Below are 18,289 nucleotides of genomic sequence, written 5' to 3' on the forward strand. Positions count from 1 at the left end.
TCCACAGGAGTCCCCTGCCTAGAGCGGATCCCTCTGTGGATGAGGGGGAGGGGTAAGTACAGATTTCAGAAAGTGGCAGCCACCAGGCTTTGAACACAGCTACAAGCCACACTGGATAACTGATCCAAAGCATTAGTGAGATGCCAGGTTTAATGCTTTCTAGGAACTGTGGCAACACAGTCCATGAAGGGCCCTTTTTTGTGCCTGGGAACAGCCCTGCTCTGCCAAAGGCACCTCCTTGTCCATGGGGAGTGACAACCTGTATTGTTTTCTAAGGACTCTGCTAAGGGAAGAACTTCCAGACTGTATGGACTTCATAAAATATCCAGCAAGGTACATCAGCCTCTGTCCTCCCCTCTAGGTCTGTCTAAGATTCTTTCCCCTCTCCCCTGCCCCTCCCACCTCTAAAACAAATAAATCTTTAAAAAAAACAAAAACAACAAAAAAAGAATGAGATAAATGTTGAAGCCTTTTAGAATCTGTGAAGCTTTGTTGGATGGATGTCAGGTCATGCACTACTTACTTATGTGAGGTGCATATAATGGGCTCATGGCAAGGTATGAGAACCCAATGGACACATATGTACACCATCTCCGCCCTCCCGCATGGTCAGATTGATTTATGTGATACATAACTAAAGCCAAGTCAAATTCATGGTCAGGTTGACTCCAGAGCTGTGTTAAATCAGAAATAAACAGTATCAGAGGGGAACCTGGGTGGCTCTCTCAGTTAAGTGACCAGGTCTTGATCACAGGGTTGTTGAGTTCAAGCTCCTTGTTGGGCTCCACGCTGGGTGTGGAGCCTACTTAAAAAAAAAAAAAAAAGAAAAGAAAGGAAAAAAGAAATACAGTGCCAGATAATTCAGATTTCCACATGAAAATCCTTAGCTAATCAGTAAAAAATAAATTTCTCCCACCCCTTTCAAAAAAGGTAATGTGAGACATTAATCAAAAATCATATACATAATTCAGAACTGTGAGGACTGCTGGAATTAAAAGCTGTGTGCTCTGAGAGACTATTTGATATGCAAACCATGAGTGGTGTGATTATTGCACAAAACAGATGTTAAGTACTTCTCTCTATTGCTCAAACTCTAGCAGTGGTTCCCCACTGAATTGAAGATGCCATGTAACGGAGTCATGCAGAGCACAGCACAGTCTCTCTACTGGCCTAGGTGATGCTCCCCAGTCATACTGCAATCCCTCAGGGTTCTGCCTCCCTGGGCCTCTTTGTCCCTTGTCTGGAATGCTGGTCCCAAATCACAGTAACATAAATGTATCTGTCAAGACATTTAGGTCAGATCTTAACTCCTACAAGAAGACTTCTCTGCCCACTGCCCCTAACACCTGCTATCCAACCGGGTTCCCTTCTGTGTAATATGGTGGCACTTTGTAATTGATACCATTGTTAAGCTTATTATACTTCACTGTGATTATCTTTCTACGAGTCAGCCTGCCTCACCAGACACAACTTCTTGAGGGCAGGGACCATGTTTTTATTCCCAGGTTGACACAGTCCCTGTCACGTCACCCACACTCAATATTTGATATAGTGATGGATGATTCAGTAATTCGTATTAAGTCAATTCCTAACTATTCAGAAAATACTAGATCTGTATTTCCCCCTATTTATCAAAAATAAACTTGCAATGAACAAATGAATTAACTGTATGGAAATATAATCATAAAGGTATAAGAAAAAATATCTGTAAATATTTACATAATCTTAAAGACTTCTGAAGGAAGTAGCAAAGGTAAAAGCCATGAAAGAAATGACATGAAGAAGTTAAAATTTCTGTATACCAAAAATCACCATAAAATTAACACATATAAACTAAACTGGAGAAAAGCTTCCCTATGCCCTTTGCAGTCCATCCTTCCCTCTATCCCCAACCCCAGGCAGAGTGACTTTTTTGGCATTTTCTAGATTTTATATAAATAGAATTATATGATATGTGCCCTTTTGAGAGGGCTTCTTTCCCCCATGATTTTTAGATTCACCCATGTTGTTGCATGTATTGGTGGCTTCCTCCTTTTTATTGCTTACTTCTTTGGGTGGAGATCATATTTTGTTTATCAATTTTTTTTAAAGATTTTATTTATTTGACAGAGACAGAGAGATCACAAGTAGCCAGAGAAGCAGGCAGAGAGAGAGGAGGAAGCAGGCTCCCTGCTGAGCAGAGAGTCTGATGCAGGGTTCGATCTCAGGACCCTGAGATCATGACCTGAGCTGAAGGCAGAGGCTTTAACCCACTGAGCCACCCAGGCACCCCGATACTTTGTTTATCAATTTAATTCACTTGTTAATTCTAATTTTTGGCAATTGTAAACAAAGCTGCTACAAATATTCATGTACGAGTCTTTCTGTAGACCAACGTTCCCATTTGTCTTGAGTAAGTACTTGGACATAGAATGACTCTATTGTAAGACAGGTGCATGTTTAACTTTTTGAAAAACTGCCAAACTGAGTCCCTTAGAGCTTTTCCATTTCATTTCCACCAGCAGGTGTAGGAGAGTTCCTGTTGCTTCACATTCTCAGCAACAATGGACATTGCCAGCCTCCTTAATTTGATTCATTCTAGGGAATGCATCGTGCTATCTCACCAAAAGTCATATATTTTAACAACATTTTGATTCTTTGAAAAGTTTGCTCCTTGGAAGACCAAAATATCATTTTAATTTCTAACCATCAATCCTGTACCTAAAAAGTCTAGTAAGTTTTCAATTCCGTCACAAGTATCTGACTACTTACTATTGTACAAGGCACTGTGTTAGAAGCCAGAGAGGATGCAAAGACGAGCACAACATGGTGTTTGCTCTCAAATAACTCAGTCTTGTAAGTAGAGAAATAACCCAGCTGCAAGCTGGAATGGAAAGTGTCTTGGAGAAGTCAGGGTCACAATGCTCTACAATGGTTTCATGAAGGCGGTGTCCTCTGAGATAGTCCATATACTACAGAACTCCTCCAACTTTGGTTGGCAACCATAGTACCCCACACTTTTGCCCTAAATTCTTCTCCCCCCCACCCAAACCGTGTAACTCCCTCAAACATCAGCCATATAGGATGCCTTGTTGCTAGGATGGTTACCCTCACTGGACAGACTTTAGCCAAATATTTCCTTTGATATGTGGTGTGATCAGAACACAACACCCGGGAGTTGTCTAGCCCATAGAGAGAAGAGCAGAACTCTTACTGATAATGTTTTGACTATATTTTCATTGCTTATAAGACTGCATTAGCTTTTATTTAATATATTGGACCTTTAAATAAATGAATGAGTCAACAGTATAATTTCAGAATTGTAACTGGTATTACAGATGGTCTAATAGAACTCCCTCTTTTTCCAAGAAGGAAAAAAGAGTTCCACAGTGGATTAAGTTCTTTGCCCTTTTTCATACAACCAGACATTGATGGAGGAGGGATAACTCTGTGAGTCTTTGGACTCCAGAACAGGGCTTTCTTTGAGTAAACCCAAATCTGTCTTTTCTATGGGTTGTTATTAAGACACCTCTTTACCTTTCATACATCTGCCTTTTTTTTCAAATACTTAGTTACTGCCCCCCCCCTTTTGGGTTAAGTTTAATCTTCTTTGGCACCACCCTAACAGCATCTTTTTGGATGTAGATTATAGCTAACAAATTGAATAAAGCCTCCTCAAAATATGCCATCTGCAAAAGTGACCGGCATGACATTTACATCGTCAAAGCAAATGTCTGGCTGGTGTGTGGAACAAAAAAGCCAAAGAGAGAACAGCCAGGAATTTACTCGCTGTGATCAAATACAGTGTAGGCAGAGTGAGAGCCCAAGTAAGAGTCACAGCGGAAAGCAAAACGCTGACACCAAGGAAATCTCCAAATGGTTAGAATGGACTGGGAGAATTACTTGGAAACAATTATTTGGATTGGGGAAAGAGGCCTGGAAATAAGGCTGTGAACAACGCTGGGGCGTCCCTGGACTGGGTGCCCCAATCAGTTAAGTGGCCAACTCTTGATTTCAGCTCAGGTCATGATGTCAGGATCACAAGATCAAGCCCCACATTAGGGTCCACGTTGGGCATGGAGCCTGCTTAAGATTCTTTCCCTCTCCCCCTGCCCCCACTCCACCTCTCTCTTGCTCTAAACAACAACAAAAAACAAACAAACAAACCCACTCAGGAGCTGCTATAGTCTATAGGAATATAGTCTATGGTCTATAGGAATCACATTGTTGGCATTGAACATCGCACAGGCAAGTGAGTGGGCCATGTGCCTCAATGCCTCAATGCTTTTTACTCACTGACACCCTAAATGATGCCCTTTCTCAACTTTGTCCTTCCCTTCCATTTCACCACAGCACCAACAGCACTCCAGTCTTGGGTTAATATCTGGTAGAACCCCAGGATACATGGGAGGACCGTTGGATTTTAGGCTCCATGAAGGAACTGTCTTTTGGGTCAACATCATATTCCTAGCCCCAAAGCAGAATGTCCGCTTCGAAGTGGCTTGATGACTATGTGCTGTTGGGATATATGGACACGATAGGACCACAGCTGACAAGTTCTGCTTACGAGATGACTGTCCCTACAGGGGGAAGAGACTGGTGCTTTTCCTTCCATGTCCATTCTACCTGGTTGTGCTACAAACTGGAGAATGGGCTTTTGAGTTCATTCTAGTGTTTGGAAGCCATAGCCTTCCTATCTCTCTCCCATTCACACCCATACAACTGGTTTGTGTTCCACTCTGAACACTGCACCCTCATAACCAGACATGGAGAGCCTTCGCATACACTGTGCATGAGGTCCAGGGTACCTGCTGGTTTTAAGGCTCTTTTTAGTACACATACCAATGGAAGCAATACAAGCAAATCCATACCCTACCTCATACATGCTCTGGAATATATATGCCTTTGCACCAAGCAAGGCTGGGAAATCCCTGGTCCCTCCTTACTAGTTGAAGGGATGTGTCGCTTAGGAAACCAGATCCACCCTGGCTCATTTAACCCATGAGGAATATGGCCCGCTCACTGGCCTGTATGACATTCACCACCAAAGCTGTCATTCCTATAGATTATAATAGTTCCTAAATGCATTCATTTGTTCACACATTTTTTTTAAGATTTTTTATTTATTTGAGAGAGAGGCCTCCATCTCACAACCCTGAGATCATGACCTTAGCCGAAACCAAGAGTTGGATGTTTAACTGGCTGAGCCACCCAGGTGTCCCTACACATTGTTTCTTATTGACAGAGAGGAGAAATGAAAGGTTTTCCCAGGTAAATTTTTATGGATTATTTGACTCAACTGTATTGAAGTATTGCCTGTTACAGATCTGTTTTGATCCAGGAAAAAAAAAAAAAAAACTGCTTTCGATCTTAAAGATAAAAATCACTATAAAATTTTTGGAGAGCATCCTAAAAAGATAACTGGTTTTCTTAATGCCAAAGGAACAAAGGAAATCATCTTGTCCAAGTCACTCACCAGACAGCAGAGGAAAAGTGAGACTCAAGAGTATGGAATTATTTGCCCAGTCACATGTTATACTGCAGTTTAAACGAAAGAAAAAGAAGCAGAACTTATATACAACAGCCTCTCACAGAGAAAGAGTTCTCATGCATGTCCACTCCCAATTACTGCAGACATTTTTAAAAATAAGAAAATATACTAGAATGAACATTGGTGCCACTGGAGAAGGCAGTTCTCTATTCCACCAGCTTTTAGCAGGAGGTGGGGACTTTCTGGGGAAGGGAGCTGTAGTATTCATGGGTACATTGAGGAAAGCTATGAACGTAGTGTGTCTGGATTTCAGTGAAGACAGTTTTTTCAGAGATGAACAGCAGTGAGCTACTTTAAGCCTCCTTTACAGCCTTGAGGGAAAAAAAATGAAGACGGAGGAGAAGAAATTTTGGGAGGAATACTGGTCGGGAAGCCAATAACTGCCGTGAAGCAGAATGATCAAGGAAGGGACAGAAACTGAGACTGGGGCACTTCTGTAGGTGAGACCACAGACACGACCACTGTCACCCCCTTACCCCCACACATACACACACCACCCCTAGCATAAGAACTAGAATGATCTCCTGAGTCCTTATGTGGAAGGCACTTATACCCTTTACCTACCTTATCTTATACAATCCTCACAGCAACCCTACAGTGGTGGTTTAGCACATGAGGAAAGAGGCTTAGAGAAGTGAAGTAACTTGCTGTGATGGTCTTTTTGCTGTCTGCTTGGCAGAGCTACAGCCCTCAGTTACTCAAACACTAAGAGCACCAGGAAGGTGTTTAGTAGATGTGATTCAAGTCCAAAGGCCATAATCAGTTGACCTTAATAAGGGAGATTATTTTAGATAATCTGGGTGGGTCAGATTTAATCAGTTGAAAGGCCTTAAAAACAGACTGAGGCTTCTCGGAAGACAAAGATACTCCGCCTCCGGACAGCTGCTTCAGCCTCTGAGAGTTCAAGCCGGCCTTTCCTCACAGCCTGCCTGGCTTGGGGAGTCCTGCCTTGCCCAGGCTGCCCCCGCAGTTACAGAAGCCAATTCCTTGCAATAAACCTCTTAATATACACATCTCCTACTAGTTCGGTCCTTCTGGTTGAACCCAAACTGATAAGCATGTCAAAGATCACACAGTAATTAGGTAAAAGAGTTCAGAGCCTCACAAAGCCAAAAGTAGGTCACAATTTCACATTCCCTCCCAGCAGAAGAAGTTCCGTTTTGGACATGAGCACTTCACAGAAATGACAACACACCCAAATGTCTGGCAGGCACTGAAGGAGAGGGTAGAAGCTTAGAGCTCTGGAGACCAGACTATGCTAAGCTTTTGAAATGGCGCCAAGGGGTAGGAGAAACTTACCCATTATGACTATGAGGAAATCAGAGTCATGGAAAACCACTCAGTTCTGATGCAGAATAGAATCAGGGTGTCTAAGCACTGAAGAATGCTTCCCTGACCATGACCATTCCGGAAAAGGCCAATATTTCTTCCATTTTTTTCTTTTTAAGATTTTACTTATTTATTTGAGAGAAAGAATGAGAGAGGGAGAGAGAGAGAGCATGAGAGGGGATAGGCTCAGAGGGAGAAGCAGACTCCCTGCTAATCAAGGAGCCTGATGTGGGACTCGATCCTGGGACTCCAGGATCATGACCTGAGCTGAGCTGAAGGTAGTCGCTTAACTGACTGAGCCACCCAGGCGCGCCAAGGCCAGCATTTCATAGGCATTATAACCTAATCCAGGTATCGGGGAAAGCAAGAAACAGAGGTTCATCAGAATTTCAGTTCCACATCGAAACAGGGCAGTTCCCTAACTTGTTCCAGACCAGATTGGTCCTTATGCATAAAAATAACACAGGGTTTAGCATTTTGAACATCAGCATGTTTTTCCAAAAAGGCACAAAAACGTACTTAGATTTGGATGGTCTACACCCACATCATTGTTACACATGGGAAAACACAATTCTTGCAGTTTATGAGTCAGCAGAAAACATTGACTTAATACTAAAACATGCTTAGAAAACATGCTTAATACTAATCAGGCATGATGCCACACAGAACCTATAAAAGACACAATGTTGCAGTTTAAGGAAGATGGTAGAATGAGGATCCGGAGCTCACCTCCTCCTGTAGACAGAGGAGCTGTGAAACCTTCTCCAGATTAGCGAGCCGCAGAAGGGCAGAGTTTCTATTCCCACCCCACCTTAAAAACCTAGACCAGAGCAGGATCCAGATACCAAAATGGGGGAGTCTGGTCATCTTAGTGAGCCTGTGACTTGAGTGAGCTGGAGTCCACAGGCCCAAACCAGAGTCATGCCGGGGCACAGAAAGAGAAGCCACGTTTAAAAGGGCTGGGTTGCTGGGCGAACACTCTGTCCGCCTTGACCTTAAAAGCTCAAACCAGAGCAGGATCTGGATATCATAAAGCACAGGTTCAGATGCCATAATTAGCAGGTCACAATGCCATGACCGGTGGGTCAGATCATCACAGGGAGCTTGTGACCTCAGGAAACCAAGGATCAGCAAGCCCACACCAGCCCACTGGTACTGGAACACAGGAGGGGAAAAAAAAAAAAAAAAAAAAAAAAAGCAGCAGTTTAAAAGGGCAGAAGAATGTGGGAATATTCTTTCTCTTCCTTTCTCTGCCCTACAAGCACAGACCAAGTCTCTGGACACCATAAGGGGTAGATCCCGATGCCATAGCTGGTGGTTCCGGTTATCACAGGGAGCCTGTGACCTCAGCAAGCCCAGGATCTGCAAGCCCACAGCAGCCCCAGTTATGCTGAGGCACAAGGGAAAAAAACCACAGTTTAAAAGTGCCAAGAAACTATAGAAACATTTTCTCTCCTTCTACCTTAAAAACCCACACTGAGCACGGTCCAGCTCAGGGTGAGCTTGCAATGTCAGGGAGCCCACGAGCCACAAGCCTGCACCAGCTGCCCTGTGGTGCTGGAGAACAGAATGAGCCATGGTTTTGTGTTTCTTTTGTTTGCTTTTGTTTTGTAATTTTAATTTTTTTTCTTTTTAAAATTTTTTCTTGCTTTTATTCGTGGCCATTTTTTCTTCTTTTTTTCCTTTTCTTCCTCTTTTTTTCCACTCTTATTTTCTATTTCTCTTTCTCTTGTTTTATATTTTTCTTTCATTATAATTTTTTCTTTATTCTTTTTGTAAAAAGCAATGGTTTAAAAGGGTAGCTCCAGGGGCGCCTGGGTGGCTCAGTGGGTTAAAGCCTCTGCCTTCAGCTTGGGTCATGATCTCAGGGTCCTGGGATCAAGCTCCGCATCGGGCTCTCTGCTCGGCGGCCAGCCTGCTTCCTCCTCTCTCCCTCTCTGCCTGCCTCTCTGCCTAGTTGTGATCTCTGTCTGTCAAATAAATAAATAAAATCTTAAAAAAAAAGGGGGGGGGTAGCTCCAGATTTCAGGTTATACTACAAAGCTGTAGTAATCAAAACAGTATGGTATTGGCGCAAAAATAGACACATAGATCAACAGGACAGAACAGAGACCCCAGAAATAAACCCATGATTATATTGTCAGTTAATCTTTGACAAAGGAGAAAAGATTATGCAATGGGAAAAAGATAGTCTCTTCAACATATAGTGCTGGGAAAACTGGATAGTTACATACAAAAGAAGAAACAAACAAGAAAATACTCAAATAAACAATCTAACCTTATACTTAAAGGGCCTGGGGGTGGGGAGGGAAGAACAAACAAAGCCCAAGGTGAGTAGAAGAAATGAAAGTCAGAACAGAAGAAATTAGAGCAGAGTAGAAGAAATTAAGGTCAGAGCAGAAACAAATGAGGGAGAGGCTAAAAAAAAAGAAGTAAGAAAAAAAGCCACTGAAATCAAGAACTGGTTCTCTGAAAAGAAAAAAGAGGCAAACCCTTAGCTGGACTCATCAAGAAAAAAAAAAAAAAAAGAAAGAAAGGACTTAAGTAAATAAAATCAGAAACAAGAAAGGAGAAGTAATAATTAACACCATAGAAATGCAAAGGATTTTAAGAGAATATGAAAAATTACACATCAACAAACTAAACAATGTAAAAGAAATAGATAAATTCCTAGAAACATACAATCTTCCAAAACTGAACCAGGAAGAAATAGAAAATCTAAACAGACTCACTACAAGTAATGAAATTGAAATGGTAACCAAAGCTACCAAAAAATAAAAGTCCAGGACCAGACGGCTTGACAGGTGAATTCTACCAGACATTTAAAGAAGAGTTAAGACTTATTTTCTTCAAACCATTCCAAGAAATGGAAGAGGAAGAAAGCTTCCAAAAATATTCTACAAGGTCAGCATTACCCCGATACCAAAACCAGACAAACACATCAGAGAAAAGAAAACTCAGGCAAATATCTCTGATGAACATCATTGCAAAAATTCTCTATAAAATATTAGCAAGCTACATTCAACAGTACATTAAAAAAATCATTCACCATGATCAGGTAGGATTTATTCTTAGGATGCAAGGATGGTTTAATATTCAGAAATCAATCAACATAATACACCCCATCAACAAAACAAAGGATAAAAATCATATCATTATCTCAACAGATTCAGAAAAAGCATTTGACAAGATTCAACACCATTCATGATAAAAACTCCAAACAAAATGGGGTCTCATAGGGGCACCTGGGTGGCTCAGTGGGTCAAGCCTCTACCTTTGGCTCAGGTCATAATCTCAGGGTCCTGAGATTGAGCCCCACATCAGGCTCTCTGCTCAGCATGGAGCCTGCTTCCCCCCTCTCTCTGCCTGCCTCTCTGCCTGCTTGTGATCTCTTTCAAATAAATAAATAAAATCTTTTTTTTTTTTTAATGGGGTTTCATACTTCAACATGAAAAAAGCCATAAATGACAAACCCACAAGTAACATCATACTCAATGGTGAAAAACAGAGCTTTCTCCCTAAGGTCAGGAACAAGACAAGGATGTCTACTCTCATCACTTTATTCATCATAGTTCTGAAAGTCCTAACCACAGCAATTGGACAAGAAAAAGGAATAAAAAGCATCTATACCAGTAAGGAAGAAGGTAAACCATCACTATTTGCAGACAACATAAAACTATACAAAGAAAATCTTAAGGACTCCACCAAAATACTATAGGAAGAAATAAAAAAATTCAGTAAAGTTGCAGGATACAAAATTAATACCCAGAAATTGGTAACGTTTTTATACAGTAAACAAAGTTACAGAAGAGAAATTAAAAAAAAAACAAAAACCCACTTACAATTGCACCAAGAAAGAATAATACACTGAGGAATAAACTTAACCAAGAAGGTGAAAGACCTGTACTCAACTATAAAACACGGAGGAAAGAAACTCAGGTGAAGACAATGTGAATAAATGGAAAGATATTCCATGCTTATGGATTGGAAAAATATTGTCAAAATATCCATAGTACTCAAAGAAATCTACAGATTCAATTCAATCTCTATCAAAATACCAACAGTATCTTTCACAAAACTAGAACAAATAATACTAAAATTTATATGGAAATATGGAAGATCCAAATAGCCAAAGCAATCCTAAGAAAGAATAATGAAGCTGGAGATATCACAATTCTAGATTTCAAGGTATACTACAAAGCTGTAGAAATCAAAACAGTATAGTACTGACACAAAAACAGAAACATAGATCAATAGAACAGAACAGAGATCCCAGATATAAACTGACACTTATATGATCAATTAATCTATAATAGAGGGGCCAAGAATACCAGATGGGGAAAAGAAAGTCTTTTCAATAAATGGTACTGGGGAAACTGGACAGCTACATGTAAAAGAAAGAGATTGGACCACTTACTAACCCCATAAAAAAGAATAAACTCAAAATATATTAAAAAGCTGAACATGACACCTGAAACCATAAAAGTCCTAGCAGAGAACACAGGCAATAATTTCTTGATATTGGCTATAGCAACATTTTTCTACACATCTCCTAAGGCAAAGGAAACAAAGGCAAAAAGAAGTTATCAGGACTACATGAAAATAAAAAGCTTCTTCTTCACAGCAAAAAATAATCAACAAAACTAAAAGACAGCTTACTGAACAGGAAAAGATATTTGTAAATGATATATCCAATGAGGGTTAATATAAAAAATTGTAAAGAATTTATATAACTGAATACCAAAAAAACAATCTGATTAAAAGTGGGCAGAGGACCTGAATAGGCATTTTTCCAAAGAAGACATACAGATGATCAAAAGACACATGAAAAGATACTCGACATCACTAATCAACAGAGAAATGCAAATCAAAACCATAATGACAGGGCACTAGGGTGTCTCAGTGAGTTAAAGCCTCTGCCTTCAGCTCAGGTCATGATATCAGGGTCCTGGGATCAAGCCCCGCATTGGGCTCTCTGCTCAGCAGGGAACCTGCTTCCTCCTCTCTCTCTGCCTGCCTCTCTGCCTACTTGTGATCTCTCTGTCAAATAAGTAAATAAAATCTTAAAAAAAAAAAAAAAACAAGCCATAATGAGGTATCATCTCCCACCTGTCAGAATGGCAAAAATAAAAAATACAAGAAATAATAAGTGTTGGCAAAGATGTGGAGAGAAAGCAATATAGGCCTACTTCAAGAAACAAGAAAAAACTCAAAGAAACAATCTAACTTTACTCCTACAGGAACTAGAAAAAAGAACAAACAAAGCCCAAAATAGTAGAAGGAAGAAAACAATAAAGATCGGAGCAGAAAATATGAAACAGGGACTAAAAAAAACCCAAACCCAACAACAACAATAGAAAAGATCAATGAAACCAAGAGTTTGTTGTTTGAAAAGTGATAACCATTAGCCAGACTCATCAAGAAAAAAAGAGAGGACTCAAAATCAGAAAAGAAAGAGGAGAGGTAACAACTAACCCCACAGAAACATAATTATGAGACTACCATGAAAAATGATATGCCAACAACTCAGACAACTAAAAGAAATGAATAAATTCCTAACACATAAAATCATGTAAAACTGAATCAGGAAGAAAGAGAAAATCTGAACAGATTGATTAGTAGTAATGAAAAGGAATCAGTAATCAAAAATGAAACAAAACAAAACCTAAGACCCCAAAGTCCAGGATCCAAATTCTTCATAGGTGAATTCTACTAAAATTTAAAAAAAGAGAGGGGTGTCTGGATGGCTCAGCTGGTTAAGCCTCTGACTCTTGGTTTTGGCTCAGGTCATGATCTCAGGGTCATGAGATCGAGCCCTACTTTGGTCTCCATGCTCAGCACAGTATCTTCTTGAGATTCCTTCTCTCTTTTCCCCTGCCCCTCCCCCTGCTCATGCTCTCTCTCTCTCCCTAATGAAATAAAATAAATAAATAAAATCTTCAAAAAATTCCTGTCTCAAACTATTCTAAAAAATTAAAGAAGGAATGCTTCTAAATTCATTCTACAAGGCCAGCCATACCTTGATACCAAAACTAGAAAAAGACATGCTAAAAAAAGAAAACTACAGACCAATATCTCTGATGAACATAGATGTAAAAATTCCCAACAAAATATTAGCAAACCAAATTTAAGAATACATTAAAAGGATCATTCCTCACGATCAAGTGGGATTTATTTCAGGGATGCAAGGATGGTTCAATATCTACCAATCAATCAATATGATATACTACACTAACAATTAAGAATAAAAACTACATGAACATTTCAATAGATGTAGAAAAAACATTTGACAAAATCCAACATAATTGATGAGGGGAAAAAACCCTCAAAAAAAAAAAAAAACCCTCAAAAAAGGGTTCCTCCTTATGGGAGGAACATACCTCAATATAATAAAGTCCTCATATGGCAAACCCATAGTTATTATCATACTTAATGGTGAAAAGCTAACGGCTTATTCTCTAAGATCAGGACTAACACAAGGATGTCCACTCTCACCACTTTTTATTCCACACAGTACTGGAAGTCTTAGCCACAACAATCAAAGAAAAGGAATAAAAAACATTCAAATAGGTAAGGAAGAAATAAACTGTCATTGTTTGCAGATAACATGATTTTACATATAGGAAGCCCTAAAAACTCCACCAATAAACTATTAGAACTAACAAAGTTAGTAAAGTTGTAGGATACAAAATTAATGCATAGAAATCTAGTGCATTTTTATACCCTAAGAACAAACTAGCAGAAAGAGAAATTAAGAGATCACATTTATCACTACATCTAAATTAATTAATTAATTAATTTTAAAAATACCTAGGAATAAATTTAACCAGGGGTATGAAAGACCTATACTTTGAAAACTTATAAAACACTGATGAAAGAAACTAAAGAGGGCACAAATAAATAGAAAGATACACCATGCTCCTGGACTGGAAGAATTAATGTTGTTAAAATGTCTATATTACCCAAGGCAATCTACAGATTCAATGCAATCCCTATCAAAATACCAACAGCATTTCTCACAGAACTAGACCAAATAATGCTAAAATTTGGGTAGAACCACAAAAGATCCTGAATAACCAAAGGAATTTTTAGAAAGAAAAGCAAAACTAAAGGTAACACGATTCCAGATTTCAAGATATACTACAACACTATAGTAATCAAAACAATATGGTACTCGCACAAACACAGACACATAGATTCAAAGGAACAGGATAGAGAGCACAGAAATAAGCCCAGGCTTATATGGTCAATTAATCTATGGCAAAGGAAGGAAGAATATACAATGGAAAAAATAGTCTTTTTAATAAACAGTGTTGAGTAAACTGCACACCTACATGCAAAAGAACGAAACTGGACCACTTTCATACACCATACCAAACAAACAAACAAACAAACAAACTCAAAATAGATTAAATACCTAAATGTGAGACCCAAAACCATAAAACTCATGGGTGAAAACACAATGTCAGCCCTGGCAACATTTTTCTGGATCTGTCTTCCCAGTGGAAGGGAAATGAGCAAAAATAAACTATCAGGACTACATCAAACTAAAAAGCTTTAACACAGGGGTGCCTGTGTGGGTGGCTCAGTGGGTTAAAGCCTCTGCCTTCTGCTCAGGTCATGGTCCCAGGGTCCTGGGATCGAGCCCGGAATCGGGCTCTCTGCTCAGCGGGCAGCCTGCTTACACCCCGCGTGCCTCTCTGCCTACTTGTGATCTCTGTCTGCCAAATAAATAAATAAAATCTTTAAAAAAATAAAAAGCTTTAACACTGAAAACAACAACAACAAAATGAAGGACAGCCTCCTGAACAAAAGAAGATATTTGCAAATGATATATCCAAGGACGGGTTAATACCCAAATTTATAAAGAACTTATACAACTCAACACCAACAAAACAAATAATCTGATTTTTAACATGGGGCAGAGGACCCAAACAGACATTTTTCCAGAGAAGACATACAGATGGCTAACATACAGGAAAAGGTGTTCACTAATCACTAGGGAAGTGCCAACTAAAACCATAATGAAATATCACCTTCACACCAGTTGGAATGGCCAGTATCAAAAAGACAAGAAATGAGAGGCACTGGTGAGGATGTAGAGAAAAGGGAACCCTTGTGCACTATTTGGGGGAATGTAAATCTGGCTCAGCCATGAGGGAAAACAGTATGCAGATTTCTCAAAAAAGAAAAAGAAAAATACCATAAATCTATTAATTCCACTTCTGGGTATTTGCCCAGAAAATGAAAACACTACAGTTGACCCTTGAACAACACAGTGATTAGGGGCTTGGCCACCTGCACAGTCAAAAATTCATGTACAACTTGTGACTCTACAATATAACTACTAACACCCTACTGTTGACTGGGAAGGCTTACCCATAATCTATACACCTGATTAACACAGATTTTGTATGTTATATTTATCATATACTGTATTATTAAAGTTAGCTGGAGAAAAGAAAATCATGAGAAAATACATTCTGTACTACATTTATTTAAAAAAAAGTACTACTGTACTACATTTATTATTATTTTTTTTAATCTGTGTTAAGTGTCTGCTTTCATCTCAGGTCATAATCTTGGAGTCTTGGGATCGAGCCCTGCATTGAGCCCCCTGTTCAGCAGGGGGTCTGCCGCTCCTTCTCCCCTTCCCCCCACTCACGCTGTTGCTCTCTCACTCAAATAAATAAAATCTTTTTTTAAGGAAAAAAAAAAGATTTTATTTATTTATTTGACACACACACAGAAAAATCACAAGTAGGCAGAAAGAGAGGAGGAAGAAGGCCAGGCTCTTTGCTGAGCAGAGAGCCCGATTCGGGGCTCGATCCCAGGACTCCGAGATCATGACCTGAGCCGAAGGCAGAGGCTTAACCCACTGAGCCACCCAGGCACCCCAAATAAAATCTTAAAAAAAAATCTGTGCATAAGTAGACCATCACTGTCCATACCCATGTTGTTCAAGTGTCAACTGTAATTTGAAAGTTCATATGCATCACGATGTTTATCGCAGCATTATTTATAATAGCCAAGATACAGAGACAGACTAAGCGTCCTTCGATGGATGAATCAATGAAAGATGGAATGTGGTATATGGATACATATACACATTTGTATATATACACAAAAAGGTGGATGTGGTATATGTACGCAATGGAATGACGACTCAACCGTAAAAAAGAATGAAATTTAGCCATTCACAACAACATGGAAGGACTCAGAAAGTATCAGGCTAAGTGAAATAAGTTAGAGAAAGACAACTACCCTATGATTTCACTCACATGGAGACTCTAAAAAACAAAATTAAATGAACAACAGACAACAACACAACAGATTCAGACACAGAGAACAAACTGGTGGTTGCCAGAAGGGAGGGATGAGGCGAGGAACACCTAGAATATATGAAGGAGATTAAGAGATTCAAACTTCCAGTTAGAAAAGTAAATAAGTCATGGGAGTGAGAAGTACAGCATAGCGAATATAATCGGTAATACTATAATAACTTTGTATGAGGGCAGCAAAAGCCCACATCATAGTGAGCATTTTGAATGCATATAATTGTCGATTGATTTGCTATGTTGTATCCCTGACATTTGCATAATATTGGATGTCAACTACTTAAAAATTTTTAAGTTGGGGCACCTGGGGGGCTCAGTTGTTAAGCATCTGCCTTGGGCTCAGGTCGTGATCCCAGGGTCCTGGGATCAAGCCCCAAATCTGGCTCCCTGCTCAGTGTGAAGCCTGTTTTTCCCCCTCCCACTCCCCCTGCTTGTAGTCCCTCTCTCCCTGTGTCTCTCTCTGTCAAAAAAATAAATATAACCTTAAAAAAATTTTTTTAAGTAAATAAATGTGGATTTTTTTTTAAAGATACAATGGTTCTTGACAATTAAAGCATTAACAAAAGGAGACACCTTAAGTTTAACTTTGAGAAAAATATTCATCAGGGTTCACAAAAATATTTGTGTATCTTTTCTCTGAACGGCAACTGTAAGTGGGGGAGGGGGGAACATTGACACTGCAACAGGCAAACTAAACTATTCAAGTTCTACAAACTGAAACATGATAGGAGTTTTAAAAGTAATAAAACCCAAAGTGACACTTATGACGTTAATAGTCTCTAGGCCTCACACATCATAGTTACAATGGTGACCAGAATCTAACATTGTTTCTGGGCTCTTCCTAGACAAAGAGCTAATAAACAGTTATTTTAAAACCTCTTGATACATGATTTGTCCTCAATGCCTTCTACAGTTTGAAGTATGAACTTGAACCGCACCCCCCCCCCAAGTCCAGGCTGCTTTGCTACAACCAAACACAAGTCCCAGAGGTAGCTATGATTATCGTTGAAAGAAACTGATGAGCCAAAAGGGCTAGTTGAACTCAGGCTGAAAACCAAAGAAAAGGAGAATTGTCCTAAGAAGCCATTAGCAGCAGGATGCATGGAAAATTGGGTTTGGTTTCTTTTTTTTCTAGGTCAGTGTGGTTGTCTGGATAAATCTTACAGAAGAGATGGCCTACTAAAAGCAAGATTGTTGGTCTCCCGGGCAGTGCAAACATAGCCCATCTGGGCTACCTCATAACTCAGGACATCCGATCCTCCAACCAGGGAGCTGGGAAGAAACATGCAGAACTGGAAACTGTGTTCCACATTTCAACTTTTTCTCTAGATCTTTGACAGAACAAGTATTAATCTTCACAATCATGTATTCACTTAAATATCAAGGTCTACTTTATAAAGGGTTCAATTTCAATTCTATCTACTGCACATTGATCTTTTAAAATCTGTATTTCTGTAAAATACACATGGCTCTGGGACTATCCTAGCTCAACTATCCTAGTCCATTCCTTCTATATTCTCCTCTCCTAAGGAAAAATGGTGAAGAGGTACTTTAATGTATCTAGAACTTCTGCTTTTTTAAAAATACGTTTTTTAAGATCATATTTATTTATTCAGGAGAGAGAGAGAGAGAGAGGCAGAGGGAGAAACAGGCTCCCTGCAGAGCAGAATGCCCAATGGGGGTCTTGATCCCAGGACCCCAGGATCACGACCTGAGCAGAAGGCAGACACCAAACCGATGGAGCCACCCAGGCGCCCCTAGAGCTCCTGCTTCTAAGTATCTTCTAAACCCAAGGTTGTCTGCACTGTACCTGAATCAATATAAGAACATCTTCTGAGGTTATCACGCATGGGTGTTCCCATGAGTATTCTTTTTTGGTTCACAAACCTTCACTAAGTGCTTACGTTGGAAGTCCAGGCTGAGGGTATCTTTCAGCGGGGTCCCATGGAACGGCATGGGCAGTGTCTGAGCGTGCCTGGAGCATACGTCCCTCCTGAGGGTGTATCAGCGACAGGGACAGTGGAACAACGCAGGAAAGGTCATCAGAAGTCTAGAGAACTGCTTCCCAGCAGGTTGTAACGAGAACAAATGA

General features: G+C 39.8%; 1 protein-coding gene across 4 annotated transcripts in view; it reads right to left on the minus strand.

Annotated features, from left to right (window-relative positions):
- The window catches only part of ARNTL2 (aryl hydrocarbon receptor nuclear translocator like 2), a 101,758-nt gene that overhangs the window by 76,628 nt on the left and 6,841 nt on the right, over positions 1 to 18,289 (minus strand). Inside the window, exon 1 of one of the 4 annotated variants that reach the window (XM_032855198.1) lies at positions 7,589 to 7,610. The exons of the other annotated variants lie outside the window; for them this stretch is intronic. The gene's annotated coding sequence lies outside the window, so the exon portion shown is untranslated. Of the gene's footprint in view, positions 1 to 7,588; positions 7,611 to 18,289 lie in introns of those variants that run through there. 4 annotated transcript variants of the gene reach the window in all.

This window comes from Lontra canadensis, unplaced genomic scaffold (genome assembly GCF_010015895.1).
Source record: "Lontra canadensis isolate GAN:19392208 unplaced genomic scaffold, GSC_riverotter_1.0 scaffold9, whole genome shotgun sequence".
Lineage (NCBI taxonomy): Eukaryota > Metazoa > Chordata > Mammalia > Carnivora > Mustelidae > Lontra > Lontra canadensis.